Here is a 17,994-nt window from a genome sequence, read left to right as displayed (position 1 = left end):
TAGCTATCCTACAGCATGAAAATTGTAAAAATACCAAACGTAACATAGTATACTAGGTCTGCTATATTTAAGCAATAAGGCACGAGGGGTTGTGGTATATGGCCAATATACCATGGAAAAGGGCTGTTCTTAAGTATGACGCAACGCGGAGTGCTTGGATACAGTCCTTAGCTGTGGTATGTTGGCCATATACCTCTAACCCCTGAGGTGCTTTATTGCTATTATAAACTGGTTACCAATGTAATTAGAGCAGTAAAAATAAATGTTTTGTCATACCTGTGGTATATGGTCTGATATACCCCTGCTGTCAGCCAATCAGCATTCAGGGCTCGAACCACCCACTTGATAATCGTGAATATAGAGCTCCAGGGTGAAATGATTTACAAAATACCAGAGTGCATTTTGTAAATGACTTAATTTGCCCATTTACACCTAGTCAATGTGGCAATTATAATTATCTGCCTCTCTCTCCTCCACCCCACTCCCACTCCCAGGGGTCCAGTGTTCCAGCAGTATGATGGTTATGCTGGCCCTGTGGGGTTCAGGGTAGGCCCCCGGCCTTTTCCTCCTGTAGGGAGACACAATGGACACACAGGGGCGCTGGACGAGCTCACACTCAAACATATGGCCCAGGACTGCAGCTCAGTGAAAAACCAGCTGCTTACACTCAAGAGTTTATTACAGGTAACACACACTCCCTCAAAGGCTCGAATGTAGTCCTCGGGAACTCAATGTAATTCCAATCTAATCACACTGTTGAGTTGAGCTATGACTATGCAAGTGGAAATCATATCTTGTTACTGTTGTCAGCTCCTTTTACAATTAAATAGATTTAGCGTCCAATAAAATGTAACTTTAGTAGAATAACTATTATGTCAAGGTTTGAGTTTACATTTCGCTAGACGCTAGACTGCTGATGTTTTATCAAGCAGTAGCTTTATAGGAGTTTATCACACATCCAGGTGAGAGAAGGCTTCTGAAGTTGAAAGGCAGTAGAAATCTGTATTGCTGCCACAGTGACCCTCTTTGCCTACTTGTGAGGATGTAGTAGAGATACACAATGAATCTCTCCCACATTTCCTTAGATGGAGAGATTTCTGGAGAAGAGAACTGGTTTGATATCATGTAATCATAGAAAATAGCTGCTGGCTTTACTGTGCTTTACTGAGAATGTCACATGTCTCATGTCCATGGCTTGCGAGTGAGTGACTGTGGCACATGGTTTTATTCTATGTGTCACTCATCTCTTCTTACCTCTTATTACGACCCTGCTCCTCCCTTGTGGGTTACCTGTGGTACCTAATCACTTAATAGATCTGTCGGTATCAGATGAAACATTCCATTTAACAGAGAGATACACACACACACACACACACACACACACACACACACACACACACACACACACACACACACACACACACACACACACACACACACAGTGTGTGATGTGACGTGTGAGACAGTTAATCAGTAGTGTACAGCCTCGGACTGTACAGCGTCTCATGTCTGGCCCTGAAGGACCCCAATATCTACCTTAGTGTCAGGCTGGTTGATATTGGCTTTGGCCTCACAGCCCTCAACAGATTACATTCCTCCAAAACAAGTCAACTGTGCCCCAAGATTATCTCTGACATGACATGACAAACACATATCGACACACAGTTCACTTTCTGTGATGGTAATTGTATTTGCTTGTCAGAGCTGAGATTCTGTTCGTTATCTCCAAAAAGGTACATCTTTGATAAGGACCAAAGTGATAAATGTGAGTTATCTGTACCCATGTTTGATTCATGTTCATTTGATATTTGACCTCTGACTGTAAAAGAAGTGCTGTTGCTGCTGGTAATAGTCATCTAATTGAGAAAGTCTGTTTGTTTTCTTTAATTAACAGGGTAGTTTGGCCTTGAGCACCAAACAATGTGTTGGCCCGCCCATGAGTTGTTCTCTTCTTAATTGTTTCTTTGGAGCTGTGATGTTGTGCTCTGGGAAGCAGCTGTAAAATGCGTCTCTACTTTAGTCATAATTGATCTGAGCTATAAGCAACAGGCTGTATCGGTGTACCTAGCTGACTATAGGCAAGCTAGAGTGTCCAAAAGCAGAAAATTACAGTTTCTTGGGGATACACAGTGAACATGTCCCTTTGCTTGAGAAAAGTTATTTTTATGTCTTCCAAACTGCTTCAAGGCCCTTATCAGCCATTCTACAGAATAATCTACAGAAGAAGCTCCCAACTATGTAGCAATTAGTAGTATCATTATAATAACATATAAAATACAATATACCTACAGCTAGTCCTCCTTTCTGCCCAGCATAGTACAGTTCAGAATACTGAATCTTATGTTATGTGTTTTTTCTGTGTTTGAGATGGAGGACGGTGGCCCAGAGGTTGTTGGGGGCAGTGAAGAGGATAACAGCATGACCCTACAGGTAAGACACCACCTGGAAAAACACTATTTCGGACTTTGAGCCAAAACAAGTAGCATTGTTAGACTAGAAATGAACCTCTGTGTGTGTTTCAGTTGGAGGAGCTAATGAAGGAGGTGTGGAAGCTCAGGGAGGAGCTGAGGAATAAGGAGAGGACAATCGCTCAGCTGACACTACAGCAACAGCAGCTACAGCAACAGGGGGTGAGTCTCCAGGAGGGGTCAGCGAGAGAACGGTAGTCATTCTCTGCCAGTGCACTACAGCTGCTTAGTGCAACATTGGGTTATGTAGGAGTTGTGGTTTTACTCATACCATAGTCAGACAGCTACATATGTGGGAATGGTAAACTCAGTTCTGTTAGCTTTTACCTGGATCCATCAGTGTTGTAACGTTCATTAGTGTTCAGGGGCTAGTGGTCTCGTTAGGCAAAAAAAACAACTGTCCACTGACATTATTCAAATTCCCCATGTACAGTAATACCAAATGTATGGAAGCCCTGAAGCCCAATGCAAAACAAATACAATAAAAATGTAGACTCATTTGAACAACTTAGTATCTCATTCAAATTACATAGTTTTCTCGTTTGAATGACTTAGTAAAGAAAAACTTATTTTGTCTAATTAGGCCTCATTTCTTATGCAGCTTGTCAGTCAGTGTAAAGGTTGCTGCAGCCATTCATTTGCTGATTCCACCCATTGATATTATTATTCATTAACAGTTCTTTGATAGCCTAAAGCAGGGCTGCTTTGTAATGTCAGAGCATGTAAGTGGGCGAGTGTGGAGGGGGGAGAGCGTAATTCGAGAAGATTTGAAAAATGGTGAAGGCCTTCTCTCCCGCATCTATTTTGCTCTGGTATTGCTCAGCCACAAGCTCTGGGTATGCTTTTCCTAGCATTTTTTGTTTCCTTTTTCACTGTCACTTTTAATTAGGCCTATTCGGTTGTAATTATTTACCCTACCCCGCCCACAGTAGCCTATATCTAGTTTATATTCTACTTTCTAACATTAGGATATGTCGTTTCTATTTTGAAGGACTTCAAATGTATTAACGCATGTTTCAAGTAGGCAATACATAGGCTGCTGTAAAATGTAGAAACACCATAATATAATAATATATTTAATGAAGCTAAAATTTCATAAATAAATCTTAAAAAATAAAGGAAAGGGAATAAATCATCTGAAACGGCAACGGTCAAATGATTTGCACACAGAAGCGCCACCAAGCTTCACATGTGCATTGAGTATCGGAAATGCGCTCTACAAATTAAATATTTATCATGACACAAGGCGAGACCCAGATGCAGACTCAGGAGGCAGATGGTTAGAGTCTTACAATGTTTATTAATCCAAAAGGAGTAGGCAAGAGAATGGTCGTGGACAGGCGAAAGGTCAAACCAGATCGGAGTCCAGGAGGTACAGAGTGGCAGACAGGCTCGTGGTCAAGGCAGGCAGAATGGTCAGGCAGGCGGGTACAGAGTCCAGAAACAGGCAAGGGTCAAAACCGGGAGGACTAGAAAAAGGAGAATAGCTAAAAGCAGGAGAAAGGGAAAACCGCTGGTTGACTTCGAAACTGGCACAGAGAGACAAGAAACACAGGGATAAATACACTGGGGAAAAAAGCAACACCTGCAGGGGGTGGAGACAATCATAGGGACAGGTGAAACAGATCAAGGCGTGACAATATAATTATTATTATTGTTATTATTATTATTATTAAGACTGAAAAATACACATGTGGAAACTTAATTACGTAAAGGAATATTATTGTTAATCTAGCCATAATATAAGCAAGTGAAAGGAGAATTGAATATATACTGAACACGATGAAGGAAAATGGAAACCCCACACTGCTCTTGATAGTATCACTGATATTTAATAAGCTTAGTTATTGGCCTCACGGCCTTCGTCAGAGCTTTTGTGTTAAAAAAAAAAAAAATGCACCCTCATGTAGATATAGCCGTACCCACATCCGTTTCATGCATCGAAAGGGGTTGGAGGCAAAGGAAAAACAAATAAGTGCTACCAAATATAACAATATGCATTTCATAAATACTACAAAAGTGTATAAATAAGATGTATTAAACACGTCTATAAAACCACAATGAGGACATACCAAGTTTTCATTAGTCAATGGGTACATCGTACAAAAACATCAGAGTAATCTTAATTAGGCACATAATTCATGTTCAAATTCACATCATAACATACATAGGCATTTCATCATTAAGTCCTTTAGGAAATAATGTCTGGAGGGTGAAATCCACCACTTATTGTGTATAGGAGAGGTCGCAATTTACGCGATAAATTGGTTCATGCCAACTGCCAGCCACAAAAGTAAATCAGCCAGGCTCTTTTACGCCCTCTACCTAATGGTAGCTATAAATGCAGAGGATGTGCACAGTGCAACAATATGATGAAGTGTGAATATTTATGCCACCCACACACAGGACAACGGTTCCAAATAAATGACATTATTACGTGTTCCACCACCCATGTTATTTACATGATTAAATGTCCATGTGGGCTCTGTTATGTCGGTAAAACCTCCCGCTCTCTCAAACAGAGAATTTGTGAACATAAAAGTTAAATCAGGAGAAACGACAGGGACTATCCAGTCGCAGTACATTTCAATGACCGGAAGCATGACATTTCTACCTTTAGATTGTGGCATAGAGAAATTTAAGATATCAGACAGGGGAGGTGATATTAATAATACTCTGAGTAAAAGAGAATGTTTTGGTATTTTCACCTTCCAGATATTATTTCCTAAAGGACTTAATGATGAAATGCCTATGTATGTTATGTTGACCGATTAGACATTAGTTAAACTATTTCCCACTAATAAAAACAACTCCACACAACGTTATTGTACATATCATCCATGCACACCTCAGCCATTTTTTTGCCCAGTAGGTGGCTTTTGACTCCTGGTAGCTTGGAATGTTTGAAATAGCCTTATCAGTCTGCGTCAGCCTGCACAAAATAGTAAGGTAATAATTGTTTCATCGTTTTTTATTATTATTATTTGTATTATTGCTACTGCTGTATGAGGCTATAAAACTGCCACAGCAAGTTGATCCCTGCAATGCAAGGATTTCTTTTGCAACCCATCCGCCAAATCCATCCATTACGCACGGTTCTCCCTCTCAAGCACTGCTTCTCGAGGATTCATTCCAACCATCAAATTATAGGTTAAAATAAAATTTTATTTGTCACGTGTGGAATACAACAGGTGTAGACTTGACCGTGAAATTCTTACTTACGAGCCCTTTCCCAACAATGCATAGTTAAAAATGACGAAAAAATGATGAACATTTTCAAATAACAATAGAAAATAGTAACACAATAGATAACAATAACAGGGCTATATACAAAGTGTACTGAGTCAATGTGCAGGGGTATGAGGTAGTTGGGGTAATATGTACATGTAGGTAGGAGTAAAAGTGACTAGGCAATCAGGATAGATAATAAACAGAGTAGCAGCAGTGCACTGTAAATGAAGACTGTAAAAGTGTGTGTGTGTGTGTGTGTTGGAGTGACAGTGTAAGTATGTGTGATTGTGTGGGTAGAGTCCAGTGACTGTGCATAGAGACAAATTGTCAGTGCAAATAGTCTGGGTAGCCATTTCATTAACTGTTCAGCAGCCTTATGTTATGGCTTGGAGGTTGTTGTCATCGGTGCTATTGAAAATCAGAGAGCTTCCTTAAGTTTCAGTAAACAATTAGCTTACTCTTTAAAGATTAAACAAAGTCATCATCTTTTTATTTAGGTGATTTAAAGTATTTGTTCCTGTTATTGTGAACTATATGATATAACAAGTTAAACCTTTCAAGTAAAGGCCTATCACAAACCTATTTTTGTATTCTGGTAGGCTAATACAAACATGTTGTTTGCAGCATGAACCAGCCTATTATCTCTGAAGTTCATTCATGTATTGGTGATGAATACTTTAGCTGTATGTTTAGGCTACTATTAAAGTACTCATATAGGCCACTTCTCTGCCAGACTGCGCAAGATATCTAGTCCGACCAGTAAGTGCGGTCTAAGCAATTCCCTTATGATATCACGCTACCTCCCTAAATTGGTTCTATTGATGTAAAATGTGTGTTTACCTCTTGTGTCGCACACATTACATTCTAGCTCACAATCAAGGATGGCTGTGTATTCCCTCCAGCAGTGGTGAAGTGTAGACTATGTAGCCTTGTGATAATGTCCTACTGTACTCTGTGTCGGTCCCTACTTAAATGTAATAGATTTTTGAGAAATAACATCCACACATGGGGGTGGCTTCATCTCAATGTATTTAAAATGTTTGTAATCAAGCTTTTACATTTGTGTTTTCCTGTCTATATAATGATCATATTGTTTTATTTGTAGGGTGCATTTCCCATGCTCAGTGCACATGTGAAGCTTGTTGGTGCTTGCTTGTGTGCACAAATTGTTTGACCTCTGCAGTTTGACATTATTTATTCCCCTTTATTTATGAAAAGGAGCCGATACTGTCCTTTATTATTTACATTTATATATTTTAGCTTCATTAAATTGATTTATATTATGGTGCTTCTATTCCAAGAAAAGCAAACATTCATTTTACAGTGGTCTATGTATTGCCTACCTGAAACATCTATAATACATTACCTTCAAAATAGAAACTACATATCCTATTGTTAGAAAGTAGAATATAAACTAGATATTGGCTACTGTAGGTGGTAGGCAAAATAATTACAACCGAATAGAGGAAATGAAAAATGCTAGGGAGAGCATGCCCAGAGCTTGTGGCTGAGCAATACCAGAGCGAAATTGGAGCCGGGAGAGAAGGCAAACACCATTTCTTTTAAAAATCTGCTTGAATTACGTTCTGCTCCTCACTCGCCCACTTACATGCTCTGGCATTCAAAAGCAGCCCTGTTTTAGGCTATCAATGAACTAATGAATAATCACATTAATGGAATCAATGAATGAATGGATGTAGCAAACCATTACACGGTCTGAGAAGCTGCATAACAAATGAGAACTAATTAGACTAAATAACAAGTTTTTTACTAAGTCGTTCAAACGAGATACTAAGAAATTGGAATGAGATACTAAGTCGTTTAAACGAGATACAAAGTCGTACAAACAAAATAATTCCAAGAGTATGTTTTTTGTTTGTTTTTTTGCCTTGAGCTTCAGGGCCTCCTTACAGCAACGTCAGGTACAGTAATAGAAAATGTCAGAGCAACATCAATGTTCCAACCTCTCCAGCTCTCCCAATTCCAATAAGAATAGCCCACATAGCACCGCTCTTCTCTCCCTCACACTTCTGCCACCTCTAACACACACGCAAACAGTGTCTGGATATTTGCAGATCTCTGTCTGAACTTTAAGAACTGAGAATGGGAAAAAGCAAGCGAGAGAGAGATGGATAGAAAAGATGGAGAGAGGATGAACTGTAGTAGGGAAGGATTCTGATTGAAAGGGATAGACAATAATAAAGAATTACTAAGGACACGGAGAGAAAGATTAAGGGAGTTATGTAATGGAATATCAGATAAGAGCCAGATAATGAGAGATAGAATAATAGAGGGAAGGGGAGAGAGAGAATAATATAATGAGCCAGATAAAGGGAAAAATAAATGCTGAATTCTCTGTGGGGTGAGCTGCCAAAATACTTTAAGTTTTGACTTCTGAGTTTGTGTGTCTGCTTTGTCAGCAGTTGATGCAGAGCTGTAGATGTTCTGTCATTAGCAAAGGGTGGTTGGTGGTGGGTTTTTTTCTCTCTCTGAGGAGAGAGACAGACATGTGGGTATGTTGAATTTTAATGTAGCTTAGCTCTTCATTGATTATGAGGTTGGATTGGATTGAATATTAATATTAACCTCACCTCACTCAACATTGGGGCTCCTGGAATGAATACATTGTTTAACGACAAACTGTCAATTACCAACTGATCCACTGCTATAATCCAAACTTCAAAACCCACTGGGGATGACCTACAAGCTCATAGAGTTAATAGGGTCTACTAGTCATGTCTAGACTAGAGACTGTTTTTGTATCTTCATTAGAACCCAAAAACTCAGAAATAAGTTTCACTCATGCAGTTTTTGAATACCAACTCACCCTAGTAGATCATTCATTTGTTATTGTTCTTTTTCTGATACAGTTGTGGTAACTCTCTCTCTCTCCTCCCCCAGCCTGCTCATGCTGCTCAGTCCGGGAGGTGTCACTGCCACCAGAGGTCACCGTCACTCGGGGGGGACAGACGAACGCACCACGACAAAGCCACACAGACCTCATGGAGAGGACAAGGACACAGCCAAGCCGTGAGTACACCTACAGTATATATATCTGGAGAGTGGAGACCTAAATCCAGTTTGTCTCCAATCTGTCCACTACTGCATGCTATAGTCAGTCATCAAGCCAGTCCATCACCTATAGTCCCCACCCTCACACTATCCTCCCATTCAACTTACTCTCTTACCTATCACTGGTACTACATTGCCCAATCCCCCCTTCCTAGTCCCACCCCATCACCATTTCCCTATATGGTGGAACCACTTGATGGATGGTGAGACTGACTGTGTGCTTGAGACAAGCCATCAGCTCTCAGCCATGTACAGGTGTAGTGACTTCTTCTTTTTTCTTTCATCCTCTGTCTGTCTCAAACTCACTTAGTCTTTCCCCATTTAATTATTCTATTTCCCCATCTGATATACCCCCTCTCTTTCTGTTGCTTTCTTTTTATCCACTGTTACATTCGGTTGTGTGAGGGTTTTGCTTCTAACTCTTTGTAGGGAAACACAGTCGATAATGATAACTTTGACATTGTCCAAATTGCTCTGAAAGGTTAGGAGGAATATAGTGAAGTGGTTTATGATGAGTAGAGGAAAAAATAATGAAGAGAGTGTAAACAAACAGAAATCAGATGACAACCGCAGGGTGTTTCTCTCTCTTTTTTCTCTTTATTTCAGACAGTATCAAAGTTACAAGTTTCACACTGTTTAGTTTTGCACGTTTTATGCTGTACTGCAGATTGCACTTCCCATCCTCTCTGCGTCTGTCCTTTCTCTCCTCCCTCTCCCTGCCTCTCTCCCCTCACAGTTCAAAGGGCTGTTGGAACAGGTAGAAAATGTGGTTTATCTTCTCCTCTGATCTTAGTTCCCACCACTACTGTTAATGTGTGACATCCTGTGGCCTGCCTACTAGTCCCTCTATAGGGGTTTACCCAATGCATTACACTACTACTGTCCAATGACCAGGATGTTGTTTGGGCTTTTAAATGTTTAACTGTTATGGAATTGGAGAATTTATATACACCACACTTTGATAACTTTAACGTAGTCCACTGTAACTTCGGAAGATATGAAGGGTACCCATGTTATTAGATATAACTCTTAAGTTCCCATGGCTTAGTTGATACACTGTTAACTAGGGTTGGGGCAATGTATGGAATGACAGATCGTCCCATCGTCCTCTCCGAACATTGTGGCGCACGGAGGGGTCAATTGGCAGGAAGAACCATAGACATTAAAACCAGTGGGTAGTGATAGCGCTGACATCATCCATGTAGTCTTATGGAAAACTCCCGATGACTCATGAAGCCGTAAGTATTTGAATTTGAAGCGTGCCATATTGCTGAATAGGGCTGAATGGCACCAACAAGTTGCTACGGATCATGGTGAAAGTTTCCGTAACTAGCAAAGGATCATGGTCGATGAACAGTAGTCGTTTCCATCCTGCCTGAGAGAGTCAACCAACCAACCGGGCGCGAGCCTCTTCGTAGCCTGCCGGTCTGTGATTGGTCTGTGTCATCAAGTGGTCCTTTGTGTCGACAAATGTAGTAGTCAGAATGGATCCCTGTTTAATTAAATATCTAGATTTGTAGCAAACTTTTAAATATTTCACAGCGGGGATCGAACTTGATCATAGTTTTAGAGCCCAAAATGTCCGTACATTTCTTGGGGGTTTGGCCATTCTGGCGATCGTAATTTACATACTGTAGGCTTTCTAGGGCAGATCTGTCACGTTCCTGACCTTATTTCCCTTGTTTTGTATTTATTTAGTATGGTCAGGGCGTGAGTTGGGGTGGGTTGTCTATGTGTGTTTTTCTATGTTGGGGTTTGTGTTCGGCCTGGTATGATTCTCAATCAGAGGCAGCTGTCAATCGTTGTCCCTGATTGAGAATCATACTTAGGCAGCCGGGGTTTCACGTTTGGTTTGTGGGTGTTTGTTTCCTGTGTCAGTGTTTGTGCCACACGGGACTGTTACGGTTAGTTCGTTTGTTATTTTGCATCGTGTCTTGTTTTCATGTTATTAAAATCATGGAAACTTACCACTCTGCACATTGGTCCTCCGATCCTTCTCGCCTCTCCTCGTCCGAGGAAGAAATAGACTGCCATTACAAGATCAGTGTTTTTTGCACTGCTGGGTTGCTATAGTATGCAGTCACTAGCAGAGCTTGTGACTTCGCGCTCCAGGCCGGACACTGGGTGCCTGGGAAGAACACAATATAAAGGACACATTGGTTATACCAGAACTGTGATTTGGTGCATAATGTCATTCTTCTTATTTAAATTGTTACAAAAGCCACAAAAACAATCTCATTAAATCATTGTTCAAACAAAAGTGTTAGACCTAGTTACTTTTTAACCGAGTCCAGGCTGCAGAATGATTTTCAAATAGGGGGAGCTATGTTTCTCTTGGTCCATAAAAATACTCCGATATAGTTATATGAGCCTACCTTTAAAAATAATTATGTAATAGCCGTATCAAGTGTAGGCTATTGTTATTTCAACTTGATCATCTGGGTAAGCGCATTTGTGACATTCTTTCTTCCATTAAGATACTTTCTTACAGTTTCAGACTGTAAAAAAACAAAAAAGGAATGTGACAGGATTTCACTTAGTAACTATAGTATAACCTGCCTTAGCTAAATCTGAAGAAAAAAAAATGGCTGACTTGGTGGGAAAGAAAGCACATCTTCGCCTGTTTGACAGTTCTTCGGTTTCAGGCTGAATGATAGAGGTGAGCCAGAAGACCTGACCCAAATCACTTGCAGAATATGCTAAAAGCTTATCAGGGCAAAGGATGGACAGACTACAGACCCCTGTCATCCTGCTGAGTTCGCTACTCCGGGGGTGAAGATGCTGCTGGCGTTCCTTGACATAAAGAATGTTATAAATCATTTGACTGTATATTTATAATTTGTACAGTTACATCGGCAAAAGGCATAGCCTAAGATTAATAGGCTTATTGGTTTTTACCCTAAGCCAATGTTCATTCAAGTGTTATAAAGAATGGTATTGGCTAAATAACAGATTTTATCTGATTGTTGTGGACTTTTATATAAATTCACCACTTGTAAGCTATTCAAAATAAAGTTGTTCGTGAGAAAATTCCGACAAACCCCCCCTGGAAAGACTGCTGCGGGGAGTTTAAGCCCGATTGCCAGTTGCTCAATTCAACGACATGACTAAACCCTTTGACAATATTATAAATATTAGTTTATGCGTTGGCAAAGTAAGTTTACATCAACTTTTATTGACAGCAGCCAATGTGTAAGCCTATATTATAGTCTATTTGTTTGTAAGGAGGGATTTTCTGACTGCACAAGTTATGTTGCCTACACTTTGGTCAAGTAATGCAGAAAGGTATCAGGTTTGTTTAAACTTCCTATTCGAATAGTCTATCTTGCAATTGTTTGTTCTCTGTCGAACATTGCTGCAGGGACTTGCTTCCATTCGGCTACAAGAGCATTAGTGAGGTTGGGCACTGATGTTGGGTGATTTGGCCTGGCTCACAGTCAATGTTCCAATTCATCCCATAAGTGTTCGATGGAGTAGAGGTCAGGGCTTTGTGCAGGCCAGTCAAGTTCTTCCACAACGTTCTCAACAAACCATTTCTTTATGGACCTCTCTTTGTGCACGGGGGCATTGTCATGCTGAAACAGGAAAGGGCCTTCCCCAAACTGTTGCCACAAAGTTGGAAGGACAGAATCGTCTAGAATGTCATTGTATGCTGAAGCATTAATATGTCCCTTCACTGGAACTAAGGGGCCCGAACCATGAAAAACATCCCCAGACTATTATTCCTTCTCCACCAAGCTTTACAGTTGCCACTATACATTGGGGTCGGTAGCGTTCTCCTGCCATCCAACAATCCCAGATTCGTCTGTCGGACTGCCAGATGGTGAAGCGTGATTCATCACTCCAGAGAACGCGTTTCCACTGATCCATTTTTACGCGCTACGCACTTAAGCACTCGGGCGGTCCCGTTCTGTGAGCTTGTGTGGCCTACCACTTCGCTGTTGAGCCGTTGTTGCTCCTAGACTTTTCCACTTCACAATAACAGCACTTATAGTTGACCGGGGAAGTGCCAGCATGCATGCGCCTGGCCCGCCACAAACCCTCCCCTAACCCGGACAACGCTGGGCCAATTGTACGCCGCCTCATGTGTCTCCCGGTCGTAGCCGGCTGCGACACAGCCCGCTACTCCCAATCCCATGGAAATGTCCTCCTGTTCTTCAGTGAGTAGCTCCTCTCCACTCAGGAAGAGTTGGACGTGGCTCTCATCCCCTCTATTCTTATGGTAGGTGCTGGGAACTTCACACACTGTAAGACGTAAACATTAAAACAAAGAAATTCGAAATATTAAGGTTAGCCACTGGGCACAGACAGCAATTCAACGTCTATTACACATTGGTTCAGCGTAATTTCAATGAAATGACGTGGAAACAACGTTGATTCAACCAGTGTGTGCCTAGTGGGTAATCAAGTCATACTTCAAACAGTAAGTTAACAACTGAGCACACCTTACACAGTAGTACTACTAACGTTGCATTCATTTATTTGCCATACTGGGAAATACATACCCTGTCTGTGACATACAGCCCACTTGGATCTTCTTTGAGGAAGTAGGGGAGGAGCATCTGGCTGCAGTGATCTTCAGACATTAAATTGGAGGGTGTGTAATGAAAAGACTGGATTAAAGTAAATATAATTGGAACGGCTGCATACTGTAAAGGCTACATGAGAAATGTCATGACAGATTATTGGGACCGAGGTCAGAGGAGCAGACAGTCAATTACATAACTAGAGATGGTCTTGTTATGCTGCTGGAAATGTGATGGAATAAACAATGTGGGAATAAACTATCAAAGCCAGCAGATTATTATGGTCTGGGTAGGCACAATGGTGTAAAAAGGTTATTAGTGTGTGAGTAATGTGAGTAGGAAAATGGAAGCCTTATATATCCCTTCCCTGTCTGGTCTCTCAATGAGGAATACTTTTGAATGAGCGCTGTGCACACATCCATGTATTGTCAGGTAGTCAGGTACACTATATATACAAACGTATGTGGAGAACCCTTCAAAATAGTGGATTCGGCTTTCATGTGTATAAAATTGAGCACACAGCCATGCAATCTCCATAGACAAACATTGGCAGTAGAATGGCCTTACTGAAGAGTTCAGTGACTTTCAATGTGGCACCGTCATAGGATGCATCCTTTCCAACAAGTCAGTTCGTTAAATTTATGCTCAGCTAGAGCTGCCCTGGTCAACTGTAAGTGCTGTTATTTGGGAAGTGGAAAAGTCCAGGAGCAACAACGGCTCAGCTGCGAAGTGGTAAGCCCACACAAGCTCACAGAACGGGACCGCCGAGTGTGAAGTGCGTTTAAAAATCTTCTGTCCTTGGTTGCAACACTCACTACAGAGTTCCAAACTGCCTCTGGAAGCAACGTGAGCACAAAAGCTGTTCGTCGGGAGCTTCATGAAATGGGTCTCCATGACCAGGCAGCCGCCCACAAGCCTAAGATCGCCATGCCAAGCGTTGGCTGGAGTGGTGTAAAGCTCACCACCATTAGACTCTGGATCAGTGGAAACGCGTTCGTTCTCACGCTATACCATCAGGCAGTCTGACAGACGAACCTGGGATTGGCGGATGCCAGGAGAATGCTACCTGCCCCAATGCATAGTGCCAACTGTAAAGTTTGGTGGAGGAGGAATAATGGTCTGGGGCTGTTTTTTATGGTTTGGGCTAGGCCCCTTAGTTCCAGTGAAGGGAAATCTTAACGCTACAGCATGCAATGACATTCTAGATGATTCTGTGCTTCCAACTTTGTGGCAACAGTTTGGGAAAGGCCCTTTCCTGTTTCAGCATGACAATGCCCCCGTGCACAAACAAGGTCCACACAGAAATGGTTTGTCTAGATCGGTGTGGAAGAACTTGACTGGTCTCCACTCTGTCCTGACCTCACTGTGCTGTGCTGTTGTGCGCTGCCAGACTCCGGCGGTGCAGTCAAGTTCAAATATGCAAAATCTGACATCATGATGTCGTCACCATCGACAATGACTAGTCAAATATCGACGATGGCTGTCAAACATCGTCGATAGATGATGCAATCGTAAAATCGCCCAACCCTACTGTTAACTCAATGCAGTGATTAGAGTGACATAGAGAGAGACAGTGTGTTTGTGCGTGCATGGAGGTGCAGGATAGATAGAGTACAGAGGCAAGGAGAGGATGCCTCTGAACAAAGGGCTTAGTAAACAGGGGAATGCCGAATGGCCTCATTAAAACAAACAAGTGCTGGCAGGAAGACTAATCGAATGGAAAACCTTGTGTTCCATCAGACCAAGACAAGAGGCTAATTACTGCTACACCCCCCTCTGTCTACCTCTCTCTCTCCTCCTCCAACTTTCTCTCTTTTATTTTTCTCTGTCTCTCTCTCTTCCCCTTTCTTTCTTTCTTTCTTTCCTTCTATCATTATCTAAGCTGTAATCAGACACAATACTCTTGTCATTCTGTCAGCAGGAGGTTGGTTTGTAGAGGGAGAGGGAGCGAGAGAGAGAGAGAGGCAATGACAGAACAACTTGTGTCCAGCATTCTAATCTAGAATGATGGGTGGTTTTCACAGAGAGGTCCTGACATTAGTCCACCATACTGCCTCTCTCTCCCACCCCCAGAGATTCCACACTCACTGCCGTGCCCACAGCTACCACCAAAATTCTGCTTTGAAAGTCAACTTCATAATATCAGACAGGTGCAAATGTAATTGTGAGAACTACCGAAGTCATGTACAGACCTTGGTTGTATGTCTTGTTATTATCCTCAATCTAGCTGAAAGTCTTTCATGTAGTGAATGATTAGGAGAGTTAAAGTAAGATTTATCAAGCCGGCTATGACATCCTTCAGGACACTGCTAGCAGAGCTGCTAATGCCTTGACAATTTGTAATGAGCAATGACAACATGCTCCTCAAATAAGGACTCACACCAGCTTGTAAGATGAAAGGGGAAGCTAACGCTTTACTAGCATAACGGCTTATGCTTTGCTAACACTTCATTATGAGAAAATCAACAACAATATGCACAATTTATGAATGCTTCACACTGACATGTTAAGCATGCTAATGACATCATGATGAAAGTCAAATCCATCTAATAACTCTGGTAGAGTTCAAAGTAGTTTATAGAGTTAGCCTACTTGTGTGTTTGATGGCAAGCAAAGCTTTCCATACAAAACACCATTATGATTATTGCTAGTTCTTTGCTTGTACTTCCTAATGAAAGATAATTCCATACTCCTCACATAAAGGGTTCCCCCTAGACCTGTCAGAACTGGGAAGTAGCTACGTATTCACACCAGAATGTAAGATGAAGACAGGAAAGCTCGCCCTGAGCTGAGACAGCCCAATGAAAATTCCAGCCGCTGTCAGTGCTAGTCTCTCTTTCCCATTTCAAACCTTCCTTTCTGCAAATTAAGCCGTGGCAGGTGGCAGCACAGAAGGGTCCTGCTGTAATTGTGTAGTACAGAAAAAACAGGGAGGAAGTCGATCAGAAACCTAATTTTTCCTCCACTTCCCTCACTGCGGTTGTCTCTGAAATTGCTTGGGCATCCCAGAGAGTCCAGTCTCTCTCAATCTATGCCTATGCGTCCCTCTCGGTTTGAGGAGATGGGGCCAATTTAAGAGCAGGACCAAACAGTCAGGAGAAGGAGATTACCTGTTGACAGTCATCTCTGGTTAACGAAGAGCCTCCACTCTTCTTCTACACAGGATGCTTTTATCTTTATGCACAGTTTGGGTTTGTTCAGGTGGGATTGAGCCGGTTATTGAGGACAGGCATTCACCCTCACACACAGTCAAACAGTCCGTCTGATTCTTCAGTGCTAAATGTAATAGACTGTGGGAAAGAGAGTGAGTGAGAGAGACAGAGATGGAGAAGAAAGGAATGAAATATTGGAGGGAGGTTCACATAAGAACCTCAGGCATTTTCATTTGTATGCCTTTGAAAAAGGGAATATGTTTGCATTAATATCCTAGAGCAGGGAAATAGAGAGGAAGAGGTAAGCATGGTAACAGTATTTTTTCAAGCTCGTTGATGTCATACTTCCTACTCACACTTGCTCACAACATTGCCTGACGTCTTGTGGAGTTCTGGTGTGGGGGGGGGGGGGGTGTCTTTGCTTGTATGACAGTATGTGTTCCTGTTTATATGTGCTGTTTGTGTACTGTATGTGTGCTGTATGGTGACTCTATACTCTCACATGTATAGGACCTATATCTTTATGCATGTACAGTAACAGTCCAAAGTTTGAACACACCTACTAAGGGTTTTTCTTTATTTTTACTATTTTGTACATTGTAGAGTAATAGTGAAGACTAGAAAAAACTATGAAATAACACATATGGAATCATGTAGTAACCAAAAAAGTGTTAAACAAAACAAAATATATTTTATATTTGAGATTCTTCAAAGTAGCCACCCTTTGCCTTGATGACAACTTTGCACACTCTTGGAAATCTCTCAACCAGCTTCATGAGGAATGCTTTTCCAACAGTCTTGAAGTTATTCCCACATATGCTGAGCACTTGTTGGCTGCTTTTCCTTCACTCTGCGGTTCAACTCATCCCAAACCATCTCAACTGGGTTGAGGTCAGGTGATGGTGGATGCCAGGTCATCTGATGCAGCACTCCATCACTCCTTCTTGGTCAAATAGCCCTTAGACAGCCTGGAGGTGTGTTGGGTCATTGTCCTGTTGAAAAACAAATGATAGTCCCACTAAGCGCAAACCAGATGGGATGGCGTATCGCTGCAGAATGCTGTGGTAGCCATGCTGGTTAAGTGTGCCTTGAATTATAAATAAATCACTAACAGTGTCACCAGCAAAGCTCCCCCACAACATCACACCTCCTCCTCCATGCTTCACGGTGGGAACTACAAATGTTTAAATCTTCCGTTCACCTACCCTGCGTCTCACAAAGACACAGTAATTGGAACCAAAAATCTCAAATTCCGACTCATCAGACCAAAGGACAGATTTCCACCGGTCTAATGTCCATTGCTCATGTTTCTTGACCCAAGCAAGTCTCTTCTTCAGATTTGTGTCCTTTAGTAGTGGTTTCTTTGCAGAAATTCAACCATGAAGGCCTGATTCACGCAGTTTCCTTTGAACAGATGAGATGACTCTGTTACTTGAACTCAGTGAAGCATTTATTTGGGCTGCAATTTCTGAGGCTGGTAACTCTAATGAAATTATCCTCTGCAGCAGAGGTAACTCTGGGTCTTCCTTTCCTGTGGCGAACCTC

General features: G+C 41.7%; 1 pseudogene; it reads left to right on the top strand.

Annotated features, from left to right (window-relative positions):
• Positions 1-17,994, top strand: part of LOC139569824 (serine-rich coiled-coil domain-containing protein 2-like) — a 97,665-nt pseudogene that overhangs the window by 74,004 nt on the left and 5,667 nt on the right.

Source organism: Salvelinus alpinus, chromosome 3, assembly GCF_045679555.1.
Source record: "Salvelinus alpinus chromosome 3, SLU_Salpinus.1, whole genome shotgun sequence".
Lineage (NCBI taxonomy): Eukaryota > Metazoa > Chordata > Actinopteri > Salmoniformes > Salmonidae > Salvelinus > Salvelinus alpinus.
Note: the sequence above shows the minus strand (reverse complement) of the source record. Positions and strands in the feature narration are given on the sequence as shown.